Genomic DNA, 23,898 nt, shown 5'->3' on the forward strand with positions numbered 1-23,898 from the left:
CCTTCGGTAATATCCTGCTAAACCTACAAAACTCCTAACCTCCATTAGGGTAGTTGGTCTTTCCCAATTGGAGACCACCTCTATTTTGGCAGGGTCAACTAAAACTCCTTTGCTACTCACCATATGTCCTAAAAACTGAACTTCTCTCAACCAAAACTCGCACTTCGAGAACTTGGCATACAATTTCTCCTTCCTCAAGATTTCTAAGACTATCCTCAAATGTTCTGCATGTTCTTGCTCTATCTTTGAGTAGATCAGAATATCATCTATAAAAACTATCACACATATATCCAGGTACTTTTTGAACACTCTGTTCATCAAATCCATAAAGGCTGCGGGTGCATTGGTTAACCCAAACGACATGACTAAGAACTCATAGTGTTACCTAGTATGAAAAGCAGTCTTCGGTATATCTTCCGGTTTGATTTTCAACTGGTGATATCCTGTTCTCAAATCTATTTTGTAAAAATGTACAGCTCCCTTGAGTTGGTCGAATAGGGTCATCAATCCTGGGGAAAGGGTACTTATTCTTAATAGGTAGCTTATTCAGCTCTCGATAGTCTATGCATAATCTCATACTGCCGTCCTTTTTCTTTACGAACAGTACTGGCGCTCCCCATGGCGACACACTTGGTCTTATCATTCCATTATCTAATAACTCTTGTAGTTGAGAAGCTAGTTCCTTCATCTCAACTGGGGCTATCCTATATAGGGCCTTGGATACTGGTGCCGTTCCTGGTGCTAATTCTATAGCGAACTCTATTTCCCGGTCAGGTGGTAATCCTGGTAAGTTCTCTGGAAATACATCCTCGAATTCGTTTACTATGGGTATGTCCTGTATATTAGGGACTTCCTTCTTGGTATCTACCACATAAGCCAAATAGGCCTTGTTACCTTTCCTTAACAATCTTTTTGCCTATAGCATGGTTAGAAATTTCTGGTTCTCTCGTTGACCTTTAAACACTACTTCTTTTTCATTCTGTACTCTTATCTTTACTCTCTTTTGTTCACAATCTATTTGCGCTCCGTTACTGGATAACCAATCCATTCCTAAGATTACATCAAATTCTCCTAATGCGAATGGGATTATGTCAACCTCGAAGACCTTCCCTTCTAAGTTCAACTTGCACTTAGGGTGTACTTGATTTACATGAATTATTTCTTTGTTTGCTATTTCCACTTGTAATATCTCACGTAAGGGTATGGCTTTAATTTTTAACTTTTTAGCAAAATCTTGAGATATAAAAGATTTGGTTGCTCCAGAGTCAAATAGGACATTTGCATGTTCGGAATTTAACAAAAGGGTACCTGCTATCATATCAGTGTTTCGAACAACATCCTGAACAGTCATGTTGAAGGTCCTAGCAGCTGGGGGTCGGTTGGATGCAGCTCTGCTCATACCTGAGACTGGGGGCTTCATTATCGGGCAATCCTTCCTCATATGTCCTACTTTCCCACATGGGAAACATGTCTTGCTATATTGGGGACAGTTGTTGGCAAGGTGTCTGGGTTGGTCACACCTGTAACATTTTAGAGGGGCTCTCACCTGGTTGCATAACCCAAGGTGTCTTCTCTTACAGGTCTGGCACTATGGTATTGGGGTGCAGGGTTGCCTATGAAATGTGGCCCTAGATTGTCCGCCGCCCTGGCCAACACTCTCACTTGGGGCCTTTCTGAATCCGGGGCCTCGTGCAGGTTGGGACACTGCTCCCCTGACGAACCTCCTTGGAAGGCTCCTGTTCCCGGTTCCTATTCCTTGGCTTCCTATCTTCCTTTTCCTATTTTCCTTCTCCTTCACACTCTGCTCACTGCCAGCTTCAACAATCGAGGCTTTATGCACTAAGGTGGCATAGCCTGCCAACTCTAACACTGCCACTCGGTTTTGGATCCATTGTTTCAGACCAAGTTGAAACCTTCACGCTTTCTTCTCTTCGGTATTCACAAATTCAGGCATAAATCTCGAAAACTCAGTAAATTTGGCCTCATATTCTGCTACAGTCATCTTATCCTGTTTCAACTCCAGAAACTTAATCTCCATCTGGGTCTCCATAAACCTAGGGAAATACTTATCTAAGAACAGTCGAGTAAATCTATCCCATGGAATCACAGCATCGGTCTCTAGGTTTCGTTTGGACTCCCACCAGTAGTTAGCTTCTCTTTTCAGCATGTAAGAAGCGAAAATGGTCTTGTGTCGTTCCTCAACACTCAGTATCTCGAAGGACTTTTCTATTTTTTTGAGCCAGGCCCGTGCTTCAACGGGGTCGGCCGATCCTAGAAACTCTGAGGGTTTGAGAGATTTGAAGGCCCTAAAGGCAGTAGCTGCAGTCTGTTGGGCAGCATGTGGTTGTGGTGGAATAGGCTGTTGGTTCAGATTTGCTCTTAGCAGTTCCATAAATTCATGCATGGGATTTCCTCCCTGATGGGTATCCTCAGCCTCTTCTTCTACATATTCTTCCTCATCATATTCATTATAGTCTAAGTCCTCTTCACTTTCCTCATTCACTACAGGGTCAGGTTTACTCCGTTGTTGGTTAAGAGATTCTGCGGGCTGTGCCCTGGTTCCTCTTCTACGGGGTGGCATTTTTCTGATATTGAAAATTGGTCAACATGGTGGTAATTATAACAGTTGGATTATTTTATTCATATGTAAGCATGTCATTTCTTATCTAACATGTTTCTATAAAGTGCAATAATATGGATACCAATTTCTTGATAACTGTTTAGATATATACTTCATAAGGTCACCCACTTATATCTTGGGAAACAAAACAACTAGCCGAGTTCATACAGGCCTGATTATAATACATCACTACTAGTCCTGAATACTGAAATGAAAATACATAAGCCGTATACCCTGAAGGGCTAGGAACGCTATCTACTACTAGCTATCCTATCAAAATTGGTGACAAGTCACCCAGCCTTCTTCAAGGTCCATATCTAGTCACTAATACCTCAGTTACTATCACTGCGAGTGAGGTCACACACCCTCCTCATCGCTCCTGCCAACATCAGCTCTGCATCAACTACCGGGATGTATCCTCCAACCGCTGTCATCCTCATCTGAACCCTGATACGGAGCTCGATCCCATCGATCTCTCTGCGGGCTATGACTGGGGAAGCAGCTCTGAAATCCCTTGGGTATCCTAGTCGGGTGGCTCTCTCTGCTGTCAGTGCCTGGCGTAACTCCACAATATGAGCAGATGCCGCGGTGATCTCAGCGTTAAGCTGACCCACTATCCAGTCGTGTACGGCTACATACATGGTCGCCGGTGGTGGTAGAGGTGAATCTGGGTCGCTAGAGGATATGTCATAAACCTCGTGGATCTGTGCACGTATCGCCCCCTCCTCATCATCATCAGTATAGGGCATAGAGATCTGAATCCCTGGGGGTGGTGTAGGAGAATGAATAGTCAGGTGAGGGTACATCTCTACATCCCTCCAGACTACGCCATTAGCTGTGGGGACTGGAAGGTTAGTCTCCTCCTCTAGGACATGCTTAGTAGGGTCATCATCTGAATCATCAATGGGTGGGCTCTCTGGTTCAGGAATAGGGTCACGCTCAGGGACCATGACATCATCAACAGGATCAATCTCCCTCCTAGGCTCCACTGGTACCTGACACAATAGGCAAGGTGTTACTAACTTAGAGTCGGAATTCCCTTGAGGGTAAAACTGTCAAGACTACCCGTGTAGCCTGACGACGAACTCGAGTTGAGCTCTAATTGATTATTTTATTATTCCTATGTCTACGTATTTTATGTCCTATCGTTTCCAAGATTTGATAACCTAAGGCTCTGATACCATTTCTGTGGCGCCCCAAAACCCGGGGTCAGGAATCTCGGAGGCCATGCCATCTAAACTATTACAACCACACAACTCACACTAAAATATATAAATACTCACGCTTCCCGACCCCACACTTATCATACACACACACTTACAAGTTATTATCTTGGAAACGAACCATCATATCTAGAGTACTTTCAACCATCAAGTGATAATTATTATAACCAAAAAGTAATTTAGTCTTACGGGGGAGTAATCTTTAAGTAAAGCTAGTCCTCTGGCCAAATATATGTTTTTTGTTTATTATCTTACATAAGTCATACTTATAAATAAGCCGAACTAAAAACAACTGAAAACTAATCCAGCTTATTCGGACTACATGTGGTACATCACCAAACAATCTACGGAACAGCTGGCCATTTCCTACCCGGTTCTCATGGCAGGCATCTTGATTCACTGTTGTGTTGCGTCAATTTAAGAAAAGAAGTATGAGCTATAATGCCCAGCATAATAATGTACAGTATGAAAATGATTGTATGATAACATCATATACGATAATTATGTTTTATTCGAAAATAGTTTTCCTTGGTGATACACACCTTCTTATGAAAACAATTCTTTAAGAGATTTTATTATCCTGCGAATACCTTAATAATAATCCCAACACCTAGAATTGGGTTACGGTATTGCATCACAATTCCAGTTGGAAGAATTTGGACATTCGTTAGAGCCACCACATACGATGATCAGTCGTACTGCGATAAAAGTAACCTTTTCTACTAGTAGAGGGACAACACCTTCACATCTCGTTATCACCCTTGCCGCATACGGGCTATGTGTCCTCATTTCGGGTATACACACACTTCGCAGATCCATATGTACATATTGTACCGTCTCCTACGGTACCAGTAGTCTATCCAATACACGGAGTACTTGGATCCTACCCCTCCCTTGTCCTTTAGGAAATCCTATCATATCTCGAGAACTCGAATCACATCGAAGTTCCTCCAAGCGTTTTGCTTGTTGATAGGCATAGCTTTACCGTATATATATATATATTTACTTCCGAAAGTTTCAGAGGAAGTACTAAGGATGTGAGTTGACTGTTATAAACAGATAATTAAATAAGGGGGAAAAAGTTTCTCCTTGAAACTATATTCAAAATATTAAATAAGTCGGAGTAACATTCTTCGACGATCTGAAATTACTCGAATGATTTTCCGAAATCAGAAAGTATGTTTTAAATCGGATCTATGATTTATAAATAAAAAATACCCTTTAATAAATAATAATTAATTAAATGATAATCAATAAATAATTAAACCTCGAATGAGTTTACTCTTTAAAAGAGTATTTAAAATAATATTCCTCAAATAGTTTATGTCTACGCAATTAATAATCTTTAATGATTAATCAGGTTTGAAATAAATAATTGTTGGGGTATACTACTTCCATGATAAAAGAATAAGTATATGGTATTTATTATTCGAACAATAAAATATAGTTGAGGGAATATGATCGTTGGGAAATCGTTTTAATAAAAGTTTGAGGTATTTTAATGCTTCGTAAGTGGACGTTGAGTCCCTTTTAAAATGTACTACTATGGACTTATAACCGTCATATAGTATCACCGGAATGATTCCTGGGTTTTATCTTAAATCTCGACCGACTCTCGGTCTTATATAATAAGTCACGCTTATAGCGGAATAAACATTTCACGATATATACTTATCGTACAACATCGCTACATTATGCGAAAATTCAACAACTACGTATCATGGCAAACATGGTATTTATGCAATAATAATAAAACAATCCTTTCACAACACAACAGTAAATGGAGTTAGGTTCGTAAACTTGCATGGGTATCTCGAGGTGGAGGATGCTCTAGGTTCTGCTCGGAAATCTATAACCATAAACACAATTCACTTCGTTAGGTCCCATTCTAATTTATGGCGACTCGCACTCATGTGCTACTTATTATGCACCCTCTCAACTTATACTACCCTTATTTTTCCTTCAAGTCATTATTCACATTATGGTCGCTTCATTTTTCTAAGTATCTTAGGTTCATTCTCATTATCGTCGTCGGTCCCGCTTATGGATTCTTACGGTTTCTACTCAACTGGTCTCGACTCTGATATTTTTATAAAATTTAGAAATCATTATTTTCACCTGAAATTTTTATGGAAGTTCGGAAACTAAATATTTTACTCTCTTTAAAAATTTCATGATTTATGAACACTTTTAAGTCGATCCTTTATATTTTCAAAGTTCGTAATTCGTAGCAGTTTTTGTCGCGTAAATCACTTTTAGTAAAACGGTCATAACTTTTGATCCGTAAATCAGAATCAAGCGATTTAAGCGCCTAAACGATCCTTATAACATTGTCTATTGTAATCAATAGTTAATTTTCAAGAAGCTATAGTTTATAACTTCGGGACTTTCTGCAGAAACTTAAAGTTACGATTTGTTGGTTTTAACGGAGTTACGTTTACGATCGGGGTTTCGTTTACGCCCTAACTCTTAACACAACCACCACAAATCATCATTTCATCATCCACACACAAACTCCTCTCAAGAACATCATGTTCTTGGGGCAACAACAATCAACCTTAAATCTACTTAACTTAAACACCAAGATTTCATCAATACCACTCATTGAACTAGGTTTACTACCACATACTAAATGGATCTTAAAATGAATCTTAAATAAAGTTGGGACAAAGATTTTTATCGTTCTTGAAAGCTTGAGATGTGTTCTTGAGGATGGTGGAGTTTTGGAAGTGCTTGGTATGATGTTTGGAACCTAAAACCACCATTGAAATCAAGAAACCAAAGAGAGGTTACTATTTATACTATTCACTAGTGACTTTCTTGATTTTGTTTCACCCATCAAACCTTGATAAAAAGAGTTGAAAGAATTTTCTTACCTTAGTTTAATTTCTAGGAAGCTTTAGAATTAAAGGGATGATTTTACCATGGCTATAACTTGAGTTTTGATTTTGGATTTCTTTGTTTTTCTTCAAGGGGCCGAATGGAAGGTTGAAGAAGGGGGGGGGGGGGGTATTTATACTTGCTTCTCTTGGTTGCTTCTCTTGGTTGCTTCTCTAGGTTGATTTTAGGATATGGGGTTGTGATATCTTCCACTTGATTTTTATTCTCCTAGGTTGAATCCTAGGTTTATTCTTGTGCAAATCTTGGGGACAAAATCTAAGTAGCTTGCTAGCTTAGAAGCTAACTACATGTGTTAGCTTCCTTAGCACACTATTTTGCTAGCTAGCTTGATTATCCTATGGTTAGCTCAATATTTGATAAATTAACCATGGTTACTTTCTTACCATGGTTTAGTTAGTGCGTTAAGTTTATTTAATCGTTTACGCGTTCGCTCGGTTGCTTAAACGTTTTCGTAATACTTATTTGTAAATGGTTCGCGACGTAATTCCTTTAGTATTTATTCCTTATATTTGTAATTATCATACTTGAATATAAATCCGTAGGGTTTTAATCTCGTAATTATATTGTGATCCCCGTAATCCTCGATGGGTCGTAAATACGGTCATTTTTCAAAGTTCATTTTTTTCGAAAACTAATAGCGTTTACATACACTCATTTAGTACGTATAATCGCAATATCAACTCCGAAACTCATTTCCTCATGTACTACATAGTGTGGGCTCAAAAGTGTTTCCCATCCGTCAGGGTTACTATTCATTAAACGTTTTACAAGGTCTCAAAATTTCGAGTTATTACACATTCAGCTAGAACTGATCTCCATGCCCTTGTAGCAGTATCCTTGTCCTTTAACAAGCTTATTATACTCTTAATTTATGTGGTTGAAAGAGAGTCCATTAATTTGCTGCCAAGAAAGGTGAAGGAACCATCTTCATAGAAAATTTTAACTTCCCTAAGAGATACAATCCAAAGTTTAACTATTTCCTCAGCAAGTTGTTGAAAATGGTCTTCATCTGAGATGCACCAATTTTGAGGTAAAAAGTCAGATTGCTTGAAGTAATTCTAGATGGTCCATTCAGTGACTTCTCTGTTCTTTGTAGGCTTGACTTTCTTAGACTTTCTTCCAACAGATTTGAGATTGACTTTAAGTGAATGCTTGGTTAAGGGTAGGGTTGTAATTTTCTTGAGATTTGTCTGGCTTGTGGTGATTGGGATTTTTAGGAAAGAGTTGGCTATTTATTTGTACAGAAATTTTGGCTTTGAGATTGAAGGTGGTTTGATGTTTGAGATAGTTGATGTTAAAGGTTGAGCTGAGATTTGAGCTAACTGTGTTTGGATTTTTAGGGATTGATGTGGTTCTGAGCTATCATGAGCCTTTTTAGTTCTCCTGTCACTTCTTCTCTTCTTTTCTTCATCTTTCTTATCATCCTCTTTCTTCTTCTCTCCACTCTTGCTCCCAGATGGCTTATTGGATTGACTTGGATTTGAGCCAGAAGGATTTTGATCATCTTTCTTCTGCTAATCATCATCCAAATCATCCTTGTTGATTTGTGTTTTGGGCAAGTTGGCTTCTGCATTATCCAGATATCTCCTCAGTAGCTTTATCATTTCCATATCATCATTGTTCATGTTCTTCTTGGTTTTTAAACCAGTTCCAATGATCATGATAAGCTTCTTGTTACTCATGACACACTATTTGGGGATCTGAAAATATTTGAATTGTTTGGTGTTTGGACAGATGTATGTTATACCCTAGCTTGACTGTAGATATGCTTCAGGAAAAGCAACCACTTGAGCATCTCTCAATTCAGTTAATAGCAAGGTATCTTCATGAGTTATAACTTTGACTTTGTTGATGAAGATATCTAACTCAGATGGCCTCCTTGAGACAAGGTAATTGAGGGACACCTGCATACATCTGTCTGTCCCTTAGTCATTTGTATTGATCACTATCCTCTTTTGTAAAAAGTTATCCTCATTGACCATGATCACTCTTATAAAATTAATTGTCTTGTCCATGGCCTTTTTGTATGTGAAGTGATTGTTGTTGAGAGAGGCTTTTAAGGCTTTGAGTAATTCATCAAACTCTCCGCTCAAACTAGGTCCTTCAACAGCCCTAATAAGTCTCTCCATGTCAAGATCAACTTTTTTAGGTAAATTCTTTTCAACACCCTGGACTTGTTGTTGAGATGACCTTGATTGTGAAAATCTAGCCTATATCTCCCCCTTAGTCTTGTTGGCAGGCATGAGGAGGGGAGTAGGGATTTCATGCCTTACCTTTTCAGGTAGAGAAGGTAGTGGTATGTTGAGTTTGCCCATGATGGCTCCCAAGGCTATATAATTTTGCATTTGAAGATGCTTATGGGAGTCCACCAGGGTTTGGATATCTGTTTGTTGGCTCTTGACAAGAGATGTCAAGGCCTGAACTTGTGCAGTGAGAGAAGAGTTGGAGTCTTGAAGTGCTGAGACTTGACCTTGTAGAGATTGAATCTGTAGATTTGTTGAAGTAGATGCAGGTTGATGGGAGCTTGATGTAGAGACAGCAGTAGATGACTCAAATGTAGCTTGAACAAATTTCTGAATTTCATCCATTACCAAAGGAGAAGGAGTGTATCTTGCAGTGTGCATCTGATCCGACTTCAACCTTGTGTCATTAGAGTTGGTGATATGATTTTGAACTTGATTGTGCAAGGCAACAAAAGAGTCCTTGAGTTGTGTCATGCTTTTATCTACAACACTGAGATCATATCTGGACATTTAGTCTGAGAAGTGTTCAAATTGATTTTTGATCTCAGTTTGAGAGGGAATAATTTCATCCATCTTTTCCCTTACCATCTTCCTGATCCTGTCTTCATGACCAGTCAATTTGACTTCAAGAGCTTTACCAAAAAGGTAAAAAGCCTTGAGTTGAGCTTTGTGCACTTCTGTGACTGCATCATATACTTCTTGTAATGCCTGTAAATATTTGATATGAATATAATATGATAATCTGTTTTGTGCTACAAATTTTTTGTGTGAATCCAATGTGTTCGTATATATTCTTCGTTGTATGGCATTCCGTATATCTCTAGGATATTTAAGCGTATAATTTAACGTATGCAAGCTAATTTCGTTAGCAAGTAAATAATATTTGAGTTGTTGTAGTTGCGATTAAGCGATAGATTATTATTCGGCTTAGAATCAATTTTTTTGCATTTTCTTATGTGGCTTAGAATATTTATTATGGTTTGTTTAATAGAGTATTGACCTTAGAAAAATTCTTTTAAAATATATTCTTGTTTAAAATTTTTAAAAAAACTTTTATAAAACTTTTAAAATTTCATAGTATTTATGGTATTAATTTTGTGATTTATGAAGCTATATTTTATTTACTAAAATTCATTCTTTTTAATCATACTTTTATTAATTATTGAATTACTAGTATACCCTTGCATGCATTTATGCTTATAAGAGAGTCCAAGGCTAGTATTGTCCATTCCAACCCCACTAACTTGCAAGATTACCTCTTTAACCTTGCATGAATTTTTGTCACTATTAGCAAGAAGGACATTATTGTACATTCCTCATTCCACTACCTTTCCAGTCAAATTAAAGAGACAAAAACCAAGTGAGTGCCCTCATTTTCATCAACACGTCCACTCAAACATCCTCTCCTATCTTTACTCCCTCTCGGCCGAAGCCCATCCCCACCCCCATTCTTGCCATTTTCTTCATTTTTCTTCATCTTCTATCACTTTTCAAGTTAGTCAAGCCAAGAACTTCATCATTTAGTGGAGTAGCATTATTTTGAGGTGAGTTTGATGCTTGCATGTTGAAGAAGCCGAGGTTGAGACATTGGTTCTTATGAACTTAAGGTTGCAACCATGATGGCTTATAGAATGAACAAGATATGATCTTGGGGAGGTGTTACACTTCTGTTTTACCAAGTCATACTCATTGTTCATAAACATTTGGTAATAATTTCTTAGGAGCCGAATGTAAAATGTTGATTTTGGGAAGTTTTTATGAAAAATGACCATGCATATTGATTTTTAAAGTCGTACTCCTTATAAATGTTGTTTTGTTAAGATTAAACCCTTGCATGCTATTTTTCCATCAAGATACCTTAAGTTTAGTACTTTCATATTGATTTTAGCACTTGCATGTTGGATATAGTACTTGCATATTGATTCACAAGTGATTTTCTAAGTACAAACTATACTTGTTGATTTTGTGTTTTGGTGTTTGACTTGTATGAGATGCATGCTGTGGTTTTTGGTTATAAAATGCTGGATAAAGTATTCCAAGATGATAAATGATTATATTCAGTAGATATCAAGTGATTATTTTGGGGTTATAGTTTGAATTTTTCTTAAAAACTCAAGGACATGATGTTTCTATTATAGTTGATCTTATAACCTCTTGATACTTTATTTTTATGAGTTGAATGTTATGATCCCTTTGATAAAATGCTAGTCTAAGTTATATATGATGAAATGAGCTTAAGGTCAGTAGGTGTCATGAAGTTACCATGCATGCATACTTCGAATTCTTGCTTAAAAATGTTAAGTGATGGCTTGTCTTGTGATGTGTTACCTTACTTGTTTTTATAAGAGATCTTCATGCTAACTAAAATTGCAAATGAGCCTTATATATTGATAGTCAGTAGGTATTAGTGTATGTTAGGACTTTCCTTGGTAGGTTGTTGAATGTTATTTGGTTTTGGTGTAGTAAAGGGAGTTAAGGTGGAAGGAGTCGCATTGATCTTAGTTGGATAGATTTTTTTGAACTAGAAGTTTAGGTCATTTTAGGTGAGTTTTAGCAAGGCCTAGATAGGCCTGAGCTCAAAGGAGTTGAGACTTGGTTCATATTTGAGTACAGTAGATTTAGATTGCATAAAAGCTTGCATTTGGTTAGGCGCACACACACAAACTCGAGAGCAACTCAAAACAGGGCAGATTTGGGTAAACTTGACTTTTGGTTGATTATCATCATGTCACAGGTTAGGCCTTAATGGGGCCTTGATCTAAATAGATGTAATAAAGTCTTAGGAAGCTTAACAAGTCATTAAAACCAATAATTGAACTAAATAAGTGAGTTTTAAGTTGGTAAAATCAAGGTAGTTTGGAAATCAGGGAAGTCAGTTTTGTGTCAACTTCCACTTAAGGCCTAGGGAGGCCTGAGTGAGGCCTTTGAGTCATTCCAACTTTTAGAGTCAGTTTAGAGTCTTAATAAACTTTGAGAGTTGGTTTGGAGTAAAGGCCCAAGGTGGAGATACCTATTTCCACCAAAACACCCGAGAGTCATCATTAGAGTTGCCTTTAGAAGCTTTAGAGAGGTGCATTGCATTTGTGTGTCTTTTAAGTGAGGCCTTGATGTCAAACCAATTGTTAAAGTTATATTAAAGTCATAATAAGTCATAGGAGTCATAATATAGCAAAGGCCCAGGGTAGAACTTCATATTTTTGCCAAAGCACATAATTGGTGCCAAGGTGTGCATTTGGTAAAGTTTAGTAGTATGCATTGCATTTGTGAGTCATTTAAGGTGAGGCATAAGTGTGCCTTACTAAATTTAGTTTGAGTTGAGGTCTGTTAAGGAGGATTAGGAGTATTAGTCATGATAATTGTATGTATATGATTAATTGCTTAAGTGACTAAGGTCGTAAATAGAGTCTAGATGTGTATTATTAATTAAGTGATAAAATTGCCATGCCATTTCTTGCTATGTGTTATGTGGGTTATGTGATGCATATATTATTTGAAATTAGTAGAATTTAAGTGTATATTGTTGAGTGACATTTTTGACACTTTATTACGCACCGTAAAGCTTTGAATTGGTGTATTTGTACTCAAGTTATTGTTGTTTTAATGTGTTTTCTAGTGTTTTTGCATTTTCAGGAATTCTCTAGGTAATCAGGTAAATTAGCATTGTTTTGGTGCTAATTTTGTGATTGGAAGGTGTTGCAATAAATCTAGTGGAAGAACAGCTCAAATCAAGAAGGAAAAAGAAGAAGTCAAAGTTTTGATTAGTGAGCCAGCGCGACCGCGCCCAAACATCATAAACCCAGCACGCCCGTGCTGATCAAGCGTGCGGCCGCGCCGTATCGGGATATTAGAATCCTGTACTTGGCTTTTGAGAGAAAGCTTCTACAGTGCATGGGGCTGATATATAATCATAACTTTAGGTCATTTTTCATATCTTATCAGAAGGAGACATAACAGAGCTTAAGAAGAAGACGACAAGAGACCTATGGCATAATTCAACAAAGACGAAGATGATCTAGTTTATTCTTGTAAATCTTTGTTTTGAGTTATAATCTTGGATGCTTATTTATTGTTTTGTTAAACCTATACTCTTGTGTTAACTTTATTTTATTCAGTATAAAGACTACGTTTATTATACCATGCTTTCATCGGAACCCACGTTGATGATGAGTCCGATTATGGGCTAATCGTTATCGTGGAGTTCCACCGGATTTATTTATGAATTTCTCTAGTTGATTTGTTTCGATACCTTATTGTGTGGTGATTGTATGATAACCTAGTATTGGTTGTGCATATTCTTCTTATGAGCGTCGCGAACTTATAAGATAGTGTAATAATTCTTAATGAAGCGAAAGTGAATTTAAGGATTTATAACTTGCCATGCTAGCATAGGTTCATGTATTTATTATGCATGATTCGTGAGTAATTTTAACCATCTTACTTGCCCTATGTAATCAAGATAGATAACTTATGCTTAAACCGTTATGTTGTCAAATTCTATAGACGTATAGGGTCTCAATATAATTGGTGTCTATTCAGCTTCTATCTTTTTTGTAGATGTCTGTTAGTATGGTATTCGTGTAATGAAAGTTGGCGTTTATCAGTTTCGTGTTATCTGATTAGTGTCATCACCATTACATGCTAAGGTTAAGAATGAAAAGGCTATTGAATGAAGTATTTAATGAAGTTAGAATCTCATGTTTGTTATATATATTAATTCAATCATTCTTATTCTCTTAGTTAGAATTGTTAGTTTCATTCTTAGTTATAAACAACCTCAATTTGTTATTCGTCTTAGCATTGAATAATAACCATAAATTGTTGCTTAAGTGCATTAATTATAAATTTAACCTAAACCAGTCTCTGTGGGAATGAATCTGATTTATATCTTATACTACTTATGAACGCGTATACTTGCGTGTAATTTTAGCGCGTGTTTAGCGACTAACAAGTTTTTGGCGCCGCTTCCGGGGACTCGGTGTTAATTTTTAGTTTATGTGTTTTCCATCAGTGGTCGTTAAAGTTCATTGACTCGGACATTGTTACTTATCTATTTCCTTGTCTTATTTCAGGTACTCTAGCGAGCGTGTATGCATACGCGTTCGCGGTCTCGTAAGAGAACTATGGATAAAGCCGAGGAAGAATTTGTGGTGGTTCGAAGGGAACTTTTTGAAGAAGAAAAGAAGGCAGGAGAAGAAGAGAAAGTTGAGGAACCATTTTTAGTAGTGATGGGAGATCAAGCAGAAAATCCTAAGGCTTTGATGGACTATTCTCAGCCTAAGATCAATGGCATTCAGTCAAGAATCATCGGGCCAACCATCAGGGCTAACACTTTTGAGATCAAGTCAAACACGATTTAGATGATACAGAACTCAGTTCAGTTTGGGGGTTCTCCTATTGAAGACCCCAACATGCACATCAGGGATTTCATCGAGATATGCGACACTTTCAAGTTCAATGATGTGACTGAAGATGCTATCAAGCTGTGACTCTTCCCATTCTCTTTGAGGGATAAAGCTAAGTGATGGTTACATTCTCTACCAGCATGATCTATCACCACTTGGGAAGATCTTGCTCAAACGTTTCTCACTAAATTCTTCCCTATGGTGAAGACTGCTGCAATCAGGAATGCTCTTACTTAGTTTGCTCAGCAAATTGGAGAATCTCTGTGTGAGGCTTGGGATTGATATAGAAGATGCTGAGGAAGTGCCCACACCATGGCATGCCTGATTGAATGATTATAAATTGTTTTTACAATGGATTGGGTGCTACTTTTAGACCCATGCTCGATGCAGCATCAGGAGGAGCCTTGTGGGCTAAGAGATACGATGAAGCTTATGAATTGATCGAACTGATGGCTGCTAATGAATACCAGAATACTTCCCAGAGTTTGACTCAGGGAAAAGTAGCTGGAATTCTGGAGTTGGATGCATCAACTGCTATAGCTGCCCAACTTAAGGCTTTGATGATGAAGGTGGACACTTTGGGTAATTATGGAGTTAATCAAATCGCTAGTGTCTGTGAGTTTGTGCTGGTGCCCATGAGACTGATCAGTGCGCAATTTCTAGTGAATTAGCTCAGTTTGTGAGCAACTTTCAGCGTTCGCAGTAACCTGTGCTAGCCACTTATCATCCCAATAACCGCAATCATCCTAATTTCAGTTGGAGCAATGCTCAAAATATGGTTCAACAGCCTTATCAGCCGCCCTGGTTTTTAGCAACCACAATATGTACCAAGGAAGCAACTCCAGCAGCAATAAGCTAATGAAAAATCTGAATTAGAGGAGTCGAAGCTCATGTGTAAGAGTCAATCTATTTCTATGAACCTTGAAAAATCAAATTGGACAAATTTCCAATGCCTTTGCTAAATCGTCAACCTGGTACAATACCTAGTGACACTGAAGTGCCAGGAAGGAAGGAAGGTAAGGAGCATGTAAAGGCAATCACTTTGAGGTCTGGAAAGGTTGCGAATCCCGAACAAACTCAAATGTCGACTGAAAAAGCTAGGGCTGAAAAAGAAATAGAGTAGTAGGAAGCAGAAATGGAACCAATGAAGACTACTATTGAGTACACTCCTCTTGAGGGTAATACAGGGGAGAAACAGATCAATCTTCCACCGCCTTTTCCTAAGCGGCTGCAGAAGAAAAAGCTGGACAAGCAATTTGAGAAGTTTCTGGAGGCGTTCGAGAAACTTCATATCAACATACCTTTCGCTGAGGCTCTTGAGCAGATGCTTAGTTATGCAAAGTTTATGAAAGGTATTCTCTCTCGAAAAGTGAAGCTAGATGATTTAGAGACTGTCGCTCTCACGGAGGAATGCAGTGATGTACTGCAACAGAAATTGCCTCCAAAGCTTAAAGATCCGGGAAGCTTCACTATTTCTTGTACTATTGGAAAAGTATCTTTTGATAGATGCTTATGTGATTTGGGAGCTAGCATCAATCTAATGCCTTTATCAATCTTTAAGCAGTTGGACTTACCTGATCCAAAGCCGACTTATATGACTTTGCAGTTGGCCGACCGTTCTACTACATGTTTGCGAGGTATTGTGGAGGATGTCTTGGTCAAGGTTGATAAACTCATCTTACCTGCTGATTTCGTAATTCTTGATTTCGAGGAGGATAAGAAGATTCCCATAATTTTGGGAAGACCTTTCTTGGCAACTGGCTGAACCTTGATAGATGTGCAGAAAGGTGAGCTCACAATGCGAGTGCTGGATCAGGATGTAAATTTTAATGTGTTCAATGCTACGAAATTTCCTATGGAAAATGAGGAGTTCTTAAAGGTGGAGTTGGTTGATTCTGTGGTTACTTCAGAACTTGATCAACTGCTAAGGTCCGATGCCTTAGAGAAGGCCTTATTGGGGAATTCAGATAGTGAAGATGATGAAGGTGAAGAGCAATTGCAATATCTGAATGCTTCTCCCTAGAAGAGGAAGATTGATATGCCTTTTGAATCTCTTGAAATGGAGGAATTGAACAAAGCTCCTAAATGCCTCAAGCCATCTATTGAGGAAGCTATCACTCTTCAGCTTAAGCCTTTACCTGAGCATTTAAGGTATGCTTTTTTAGGTGATGCATCTACTCTGCATGTGATTATTGTATCTGACCTTTCAGGTAGTGACGAGGAGAAGCTTCTGAGGATTCTGAGAGAGTTCAAAGCGGCAATTGGTTGGACTATAGCAGATATCAAGGGAATCAACCCTTCTTATTGCTTGCATAAAATTCTGCTAGAGGAAGGTAACAAGCCTATGGTCGAGCAACAAAGAAGACTTAATTCGATCATGAAGGAAGTAGTGAAGAAGGAAATTCTTAAGTGGCTAGATGCAGGAATCATCTATCCTATTTCTGACAGTTCACGGGTGAGCCCAGTTCAATGTGTGCCAAAGAAAGTTGGAATTATTATGGTAGAAAATGAGAAGAATGGGCTTATTCCTACACGAACAGTCACGGGATCGAGAGTTTGTATGGGCTACAGGAAGCTGAACAATGCCACTAGGAAGGATCACTTCCCTTTTGTGGCACCCTCCAAACCCGGGTCAGAAGTTTGGGGTCCACAACATAAACACAATATATTAACTTGTATAAGAAATATTATTTATAATGACCCTGCTTCATAAAACCACGGATCGCAACAGGTTAAAGTATGAAAACAAGCCACAACCTTAATTTTTATTGCAACGTACCAAATTTCCCTTTAATTTAACTTACAACTGATAATAAAAGTATTCTTACAATTTGACTATTTCTCTACCGCATGAAACTTCTGCTAGCTCGATCCAACTCAACTGGAACCTTAGCCTGCCATTTGGACTGAGGAACTTCACTATCATCCATATCCTTTTCAACTGTATCATATATAAAAAGAATCGCAAGAGTGAGCTAACTAGCTCAGCAAGTCATGATAACGATAACTGAGGTTAAACAATGATCAATATGAGATGATTCAAAGGAATCAAGTTTCTTTTTAACTAATCATTAGAATTGGATATTCATTTTAAGTTTTAAAAACCAAGGTTAGGCTGCTGATCAGTCACGCACTAACCCCGAACAAGCACACAACACTGCTCTAATTATTGGATCCAAGGTACACATTGGCCTAACTTGACCATTGGTATGGTCTGACCACGAATCTGGTCCACATATACAAAAACTATCCAATCCTAAAGCAGTTCAATATGGTAAACAATATAATTCGATAAAATAATATCATAATCAACGATGGTGAAACACTTGAATAAAAATGTAAGGAAACTCATGGACATCTCAAGGGTATTTCAGGGTATGTATAAGATACGGTTTTCCGTTTGTACAAGCATCAGGTATTAGTTCAGTAATGATTTTTCAAGGTATAGTTCTTTGATGTTAGAAGGATTGGTTGGGATATAAAAGTTTCTGTGTTTTCAAACAATTTTCTTCCAGTGTTTGGTGTTTGGTAATTAAACATTTGGGGAGTAGTATCATATCTGTGTGGTTTGGTATTTGAGGTATCCGTAAGATTTAGTCCTAGGGATTTCCGAAATAGTGTATCAACAAAGGATGGTTTACAAAGTATAAGGCTTACGACTCAAGATCAAGAAAATCAGGGTTCAAGGTTAAATGGTTTAAAGCTATTGTAATATAAAACAGGGGTTATTTTGAATAATAGCGACATGTTACAAAATAGTTCAAAAACATTGGTAATATATATCTTGAAGAAAAGTTCAGAAATACTTGCCTTACAAGGCTTTACAACTATTACTGATCAACTCTGAGCCGACTCTGCTACTCAGGCTCTAACGTCCAACCACTAGATCTCGTTGGATTCGACTTCGACACTCATGTCTTTCTCTTGAAACTCTACTGAGCTCGTAGACCGACCACTAGGTTATCTTTAGTCCATTGTCCACTTTCAGGTTCCCGACTATAACCTACATGGTCGAAATACCCTACGTTAGACGTCTAGTTATGCTTGACATATCCTCGATACCAATTTACTCAACGATATTTAAACCCGACTCGTAATTATATGTATTATAACAACACACGCAACAAGTATGGTTCACAATCTCGAAAATCGGTTTGGTGTTCATTTTCAGAAAATACATATACTCTTTATTTTACGATATCAGGGTTATCGATTTGGAAAAATATTTCATCACATTGTATAACCAAGTTTCGTATAAAACATACACACACACACACATATATATAGTCTCTCGACGTCCCGATATTCATTGGATACGTTTCCGTATTTACGTAATTTAGGTTCCGAAAATTGGGCAGCGTCTCCTTTGTTTATCGGACTACCCGTCGAAACATTAATCGACGTCAAATCTCAAACACAACCATCGCAACAATTATCCAATCACTGCGTCAGACCAACAATATCAATCAAGATCCATACAATTTCAAATTCCAACTCAATCATAATTATTAATTATTACTCGTATTTTATTTTCATTTATTTATTTTCAAAATATTAGGACTCAGATATATATCATCATCGTCCACCGTCCGCTCGTCGAAATTTATCGCGGACGGCGGTAAAATTCGTCGGTGCCCGAATAATTCGGGGTTTCCACACGAATTTTGCCGATAAATTAATTTCTTGCATGACATTTATTTATTTCACAAAATCCAGTCAAATATTTCCCTGCAAAAGCAATAATAAAGAAATTCAGAATTAGCCGAACCAAGTAACAAACGGCAACAACCGGATATCCTACACGCGCCACATGCGCGTAAATGCGCGGCAAAAGGAGCGGCGGCGAAAATTAATCGACGGAACAGAAACATAGCACAATAGCAACATAGGCAACATCACAATCAATCAGCTGGACACCACATATACATATACACAGGCGTATAGATATACAGATATTCAGCCTACAGAACCAACCTAAAGTAATGGCCGGAAAAAGAGGACGACGGCCGGAAATTCAACACGGCGGGAGCAAAACTCACCTGAACAGGGGAAGGGGACAACACATACATGAAAACGAGAAAGAAGGAGGGAGGAATAAGGATGTGAGAGTGAATAAAGAGAGAGGCACAGAGAAATTGATCGAGAGTGATGAAAACAAGAACAGGAAAAATACTTTGTGTAGGTTTCGTTTGTGTATTTTTTTTTATTTTCTGTTCCTACCAACACTGCAATGTAACGCTTCAAAATGGCTCAACATAAAATAGATACGTGTCAGCCCATAGCCTAATAATCAGCCACGTGTCCTGCCCTTCCCCGAAAGTCCGGTTTCGGCTCGAAATTGGCAATTTACCAAATTAAGTTGTACTTAAATTAAATTTGGAAAATTACGATAATAATCTTAAAATGTTATAACTATCCCGAAGTTAATAAAAACATAAATTTTGAAATTTTTAAACAATTTCTAAAAAGCAATTTGTACCCGCTTTTTAACAATTAACGAAATACTGCGCGGGTGAAATTAATCCTTAAAATTTCCAAAATAATTTTAAAATTCTTGAAATATTCTAAACTTAAATAATCATGAGTTTTATAATTTTTAAAGAATTCTAGAATTAAATACATATTTTACAATTAAATGTAATCAGAAAATCATTTAAAGATAAATAATTAATAAAATATTGATTTCTCAATATTATAAAATCCTAAAAATAATTATTGAAATTATAAAATCATAAAAACAATTTTAGAGACAATTCAAATATTTATACAAATAAAGTGGCATTAAATTCACTTTAAAAGTGGAACAGTTCAATGTAATTCCTTGATTAATCACGCGAACAACCCTGTACATCATAAATTACACCTATATAATAATCAAACAACACAGAGCGGTAAAAACCAATACACATATTTTATTTAATAATTTCCATAATAATCACATATTTAAATAATTCAAAAACACACGAGTCGTTATATCCTTTCCCCCTTAAAAAGATTCTGTCCTCAGAATCTGGTCTAATTATATAAGTGAGGATATTTGTCAAGCATATCTGACCCTAATTTCCAAGTAGACTCTTCTACTCGAGGCTTTCAAATATATTTACCATAGACATACATTTATTTCCAAGGACTCGCCTTTAACGATCAAGAATTTGGTTCGATCACTATATGCAGAACAAACTTGGACAAGAGCCCATTGGCTCCTAATCAATCACTTAATTCAAATTAGATACTTATCGCTTTAACCATAACAGACCAAACATATTACATGAACACACTGTTGTGACGGTAACATCACTCATGAACAATTTTATCTATATTTATCAATACCTCGAATAGTACATTAATTTTAGGACTTAACCTGTCCCTTCCACTTAGACTTATCCAGTCTATTTCAAGATGAAACTTGTACTAACACTACTGGTCCTATTTCTACACTCATTTTCTCCCTCGATACAATTTCGCCTTCTTTCTTTGTCTACTCCGAGCTGCTTCAATCAATATCACTACGCTCTTGGGATCTATACTTGCGTTCACATGAAGCTTGGTAAAGTGGCATTCCAAAACTAATATCACTGATAAATGATCATTCCAGTGTTTCCTTAGGACTCAACCTCTCAACATATCTTATATTTCCTGAATTACTTCCGTACTTTGACTCTCCATTTAAGGATGATAGGCGGTGCTCGTTTTCAACTTGGTTGTCAAACATTTAAACATTTCTTATTCTTTTCCATCAGTTAAGGCCGGAAAGTAATCTCGTATATTCACGTATTATCACCTTTAAGTATTTGAACTTCAGTTTCCACTCTTTCCAACTTATTTATTAACTCCTCGGTGGTCTTAATTACACCCAATCCTTTCTGTCAGCATAAGGCATCTGTTACCATACGACTTTGCTTAGGTAGTTGTTAATGGATAATTCAGAATCTTTTGTTAACCTTAGTTAAAATTTCATTCTTGAAGACTCAACGTATAGTTGCTTTCCTTCTGATCTTTGGAGAAAAATCCTTGGGCATTCCACGCAGACTTTGTTATTCTTTGAATAGCTGAGGATTGTTATCAATAAATACAACTTGCTTATCCAAGTAATCCTTATACACTACATTCCTTAATTCCTTATAGCCACCTGATACATTTGTTATTTCACATAATATCACTAGAGCTTGCATTGCCCTTAACTCACCTTAATCGTAATTTCTGATATGTTCTCAGGTCGGATCTTAAGTTAATCCTCGAGACATAACATACTTCTTGGATTAGGTATCGTAGGTAATCAATCTTCATAGGGGTCACTTATTCTTATTTGTTGTTTTATTGAACTCCCGCTAACCAGTACCTAATCTCATAATTTCATTCTTTTTTTTTCTAACAACATCACTGATACATTCTACGATTTGCTTCTTGTAAAACCACTCCTTGGTCTGCCCTGTTCACTAGGCCTTCGATACTTCGCCTTAATTCTTTGACATGTCCAACACTTCCCAATCTATTTTGAAATTCCCTTCTTATACCTGGTTATCACTATTTTTCCTTAAATTTCCGTATATCTTGGCATTAAATACTTTATATTATGAATTCCCTGTGAAATCTCATTTCTTAATTCTTCTGCTTGTAGCATCCAAGTGCTGGAAGAAAAACAAAGGATATCGTGATCGTTCTTCTGGGCGTATTAATTTCTTCTTATTAACTGCTAACATCGCGGTCCATTATCTTCTCTTGACATCTTCTTATCTTTTCCTTAACAACTTCAACTAAAAGGGCATACTATCCATTCTTGCTTCTTTTTAGATTATAAACTCTGACTTCCAATTCCAATTTCAAAAATTCCATAGAAAATTCTTCTGGTACCGTTTAAATATTTGTTTTCTCCTCTTTTTTTTTCTCGTGAATACATACTTCAACCTCTTATGGTCCGTATATATCTTACACCTTCCTCCATGCATATCATATTTCTCAATCTTTCAAAGTGAATATGATTACTGCTAGTCCTGATTGTGAGTAGGATACTTCTGCTCATAAGGTTTCGGTTGTCTGGGTGCATATACAATAACTTTATTATACCACATCAACACACATCCTACTCCCTTATGAGAAGCATCACTATAAACTACCAAATCTCCTTGATACCTTCAAAGTGATAAAGCAGGTGCTATAACCATTCCTTCATTTCACTCTACAAAACTTTCTTCATCCTTCTCCATTTCATACTTACTTATTGCTTTTCCTAATTAGCTTCGTCAAAGGTATTGCAATTTTTAAGAAATCTTATACAAATTTTCAGTATAGCCGATCCATGGTAAAACTTCTTACTTTTGTTGGTGCTTTTGGCCTTTCTTTATTCATGGTGACTTCAATTTCTACTAGATCTCCTTTGATCTCCTCCTCACTGATTATTTACGCTTTCTATCTTCAAAACTTTCACCTTGCAACTTTTCATACAACTTCTTTCTTTTCCGACTCCTCCGTTGTCACTAAATACTTCACATGATCCTCCATTGACTTTAAGTAACACAAATACAGCTCATCCAGATATTGCTTAAATATTCCATCCATCCAGTTTAAATATTACTGGTATATTGATTAATTCAAATAACATTACTTAGAATTTTATAGCAGCAATACTTAGTTTTGAAAATTATCCTGGATATATCCATAGATTCAATCTCCAGTTGATAACATCCAAATCTTAGAAAATATTCTACTTCTTTTATCTGATCAAATAAATCATTAATTCGAGGCAACGAGTACTTACTCCTGGTAGTAAACTTGTTGGGTTTTCGCTAGTCGACGCATAATCTCCTATTTCCATTTTTTTATTAACAATTAGTACCGGTGCACCCCATAGAATTCACTGGGTCTAATCGCTTCTTCTTCTAGCATCTCTTGTATCTGCTTTGCTAACTTCCTCATTTTAACTGGTGCCATTTTGTGTAAGGCCTTAGTCACTGGCTTCATCTCAAGTGCTATGTTAATCGCGAGCTTCATTTCTTTATCGGGAGGAAATATTGATAACTTCTTAATTGCTATAAAATATTCAAATTTTGTTTGCTTCTGACTTTTATTTATCTCATAATCACCATAATGCTCACATCTTGATCACCATAATCATCGTTAACAAATTCTTAACCCTCCTTTTTCCTTTATACCTCATCATATTCTCATTTAACGTCTTCAGGTCTATCTCTTCATCACGACGGTTTGTCTGGGCATCATGCTTAAATAGTTAATCCAGTTATTAGAATAATGTCAAATCCTCTTATCTTAAATGATATCAATTCTTCATAACTTATTGCCAAAAATCTCAATTCCACCATTGGTACTTACTTATTTAACAATTACACGTTCTTGGATTGCTAGTCCTTTAATCACAATCTTATCAATTCAACAGGGTAATTTATCTGATCAACAAAACCTTGGGATCTAAACAATTAAGTTTCTCTCACATCTTTTAATACTTTGACACATAAGGTATTTACCCTAATCATCCATGTCATCGCGTCCGTATT

General features: G+C 37.0%; 1 non-coding gene across 1 annotated transcript; it reads right to left on the bottom strand.

Annotated features, from left to right (window-relative positions):
* Positions 1-14,602: 14,602 nt before the first annotated feature.
* LOC141669140 (small nucleolar RNA R71) lies at positions 14,603-14,708 on the bottom strand. Its single transcript, XR_012553432.1, has one exon. It is a non-coding gene; the product is annotated as a small nucleolar RNA R71 (small nucleolar RNA).
* Positions 14,709-23,898: the final 9,190 nt, after the last annotated feature.

The sequence above is a fragment of the Apium graveolens genome, chromosome 6 (genome assembly GCF_009905375.1).
Source record: "Apium graveolens cultivar Ventura chromosome 6, ASM990537v1, whole genome shotgun sequence".
Taxonomy (NCBI): Eukaryota; Viridiplantae; Streptophyta; class Magnoliopsida; order Apiales; family Apiaceae; genus Apium; species Apium graveolens.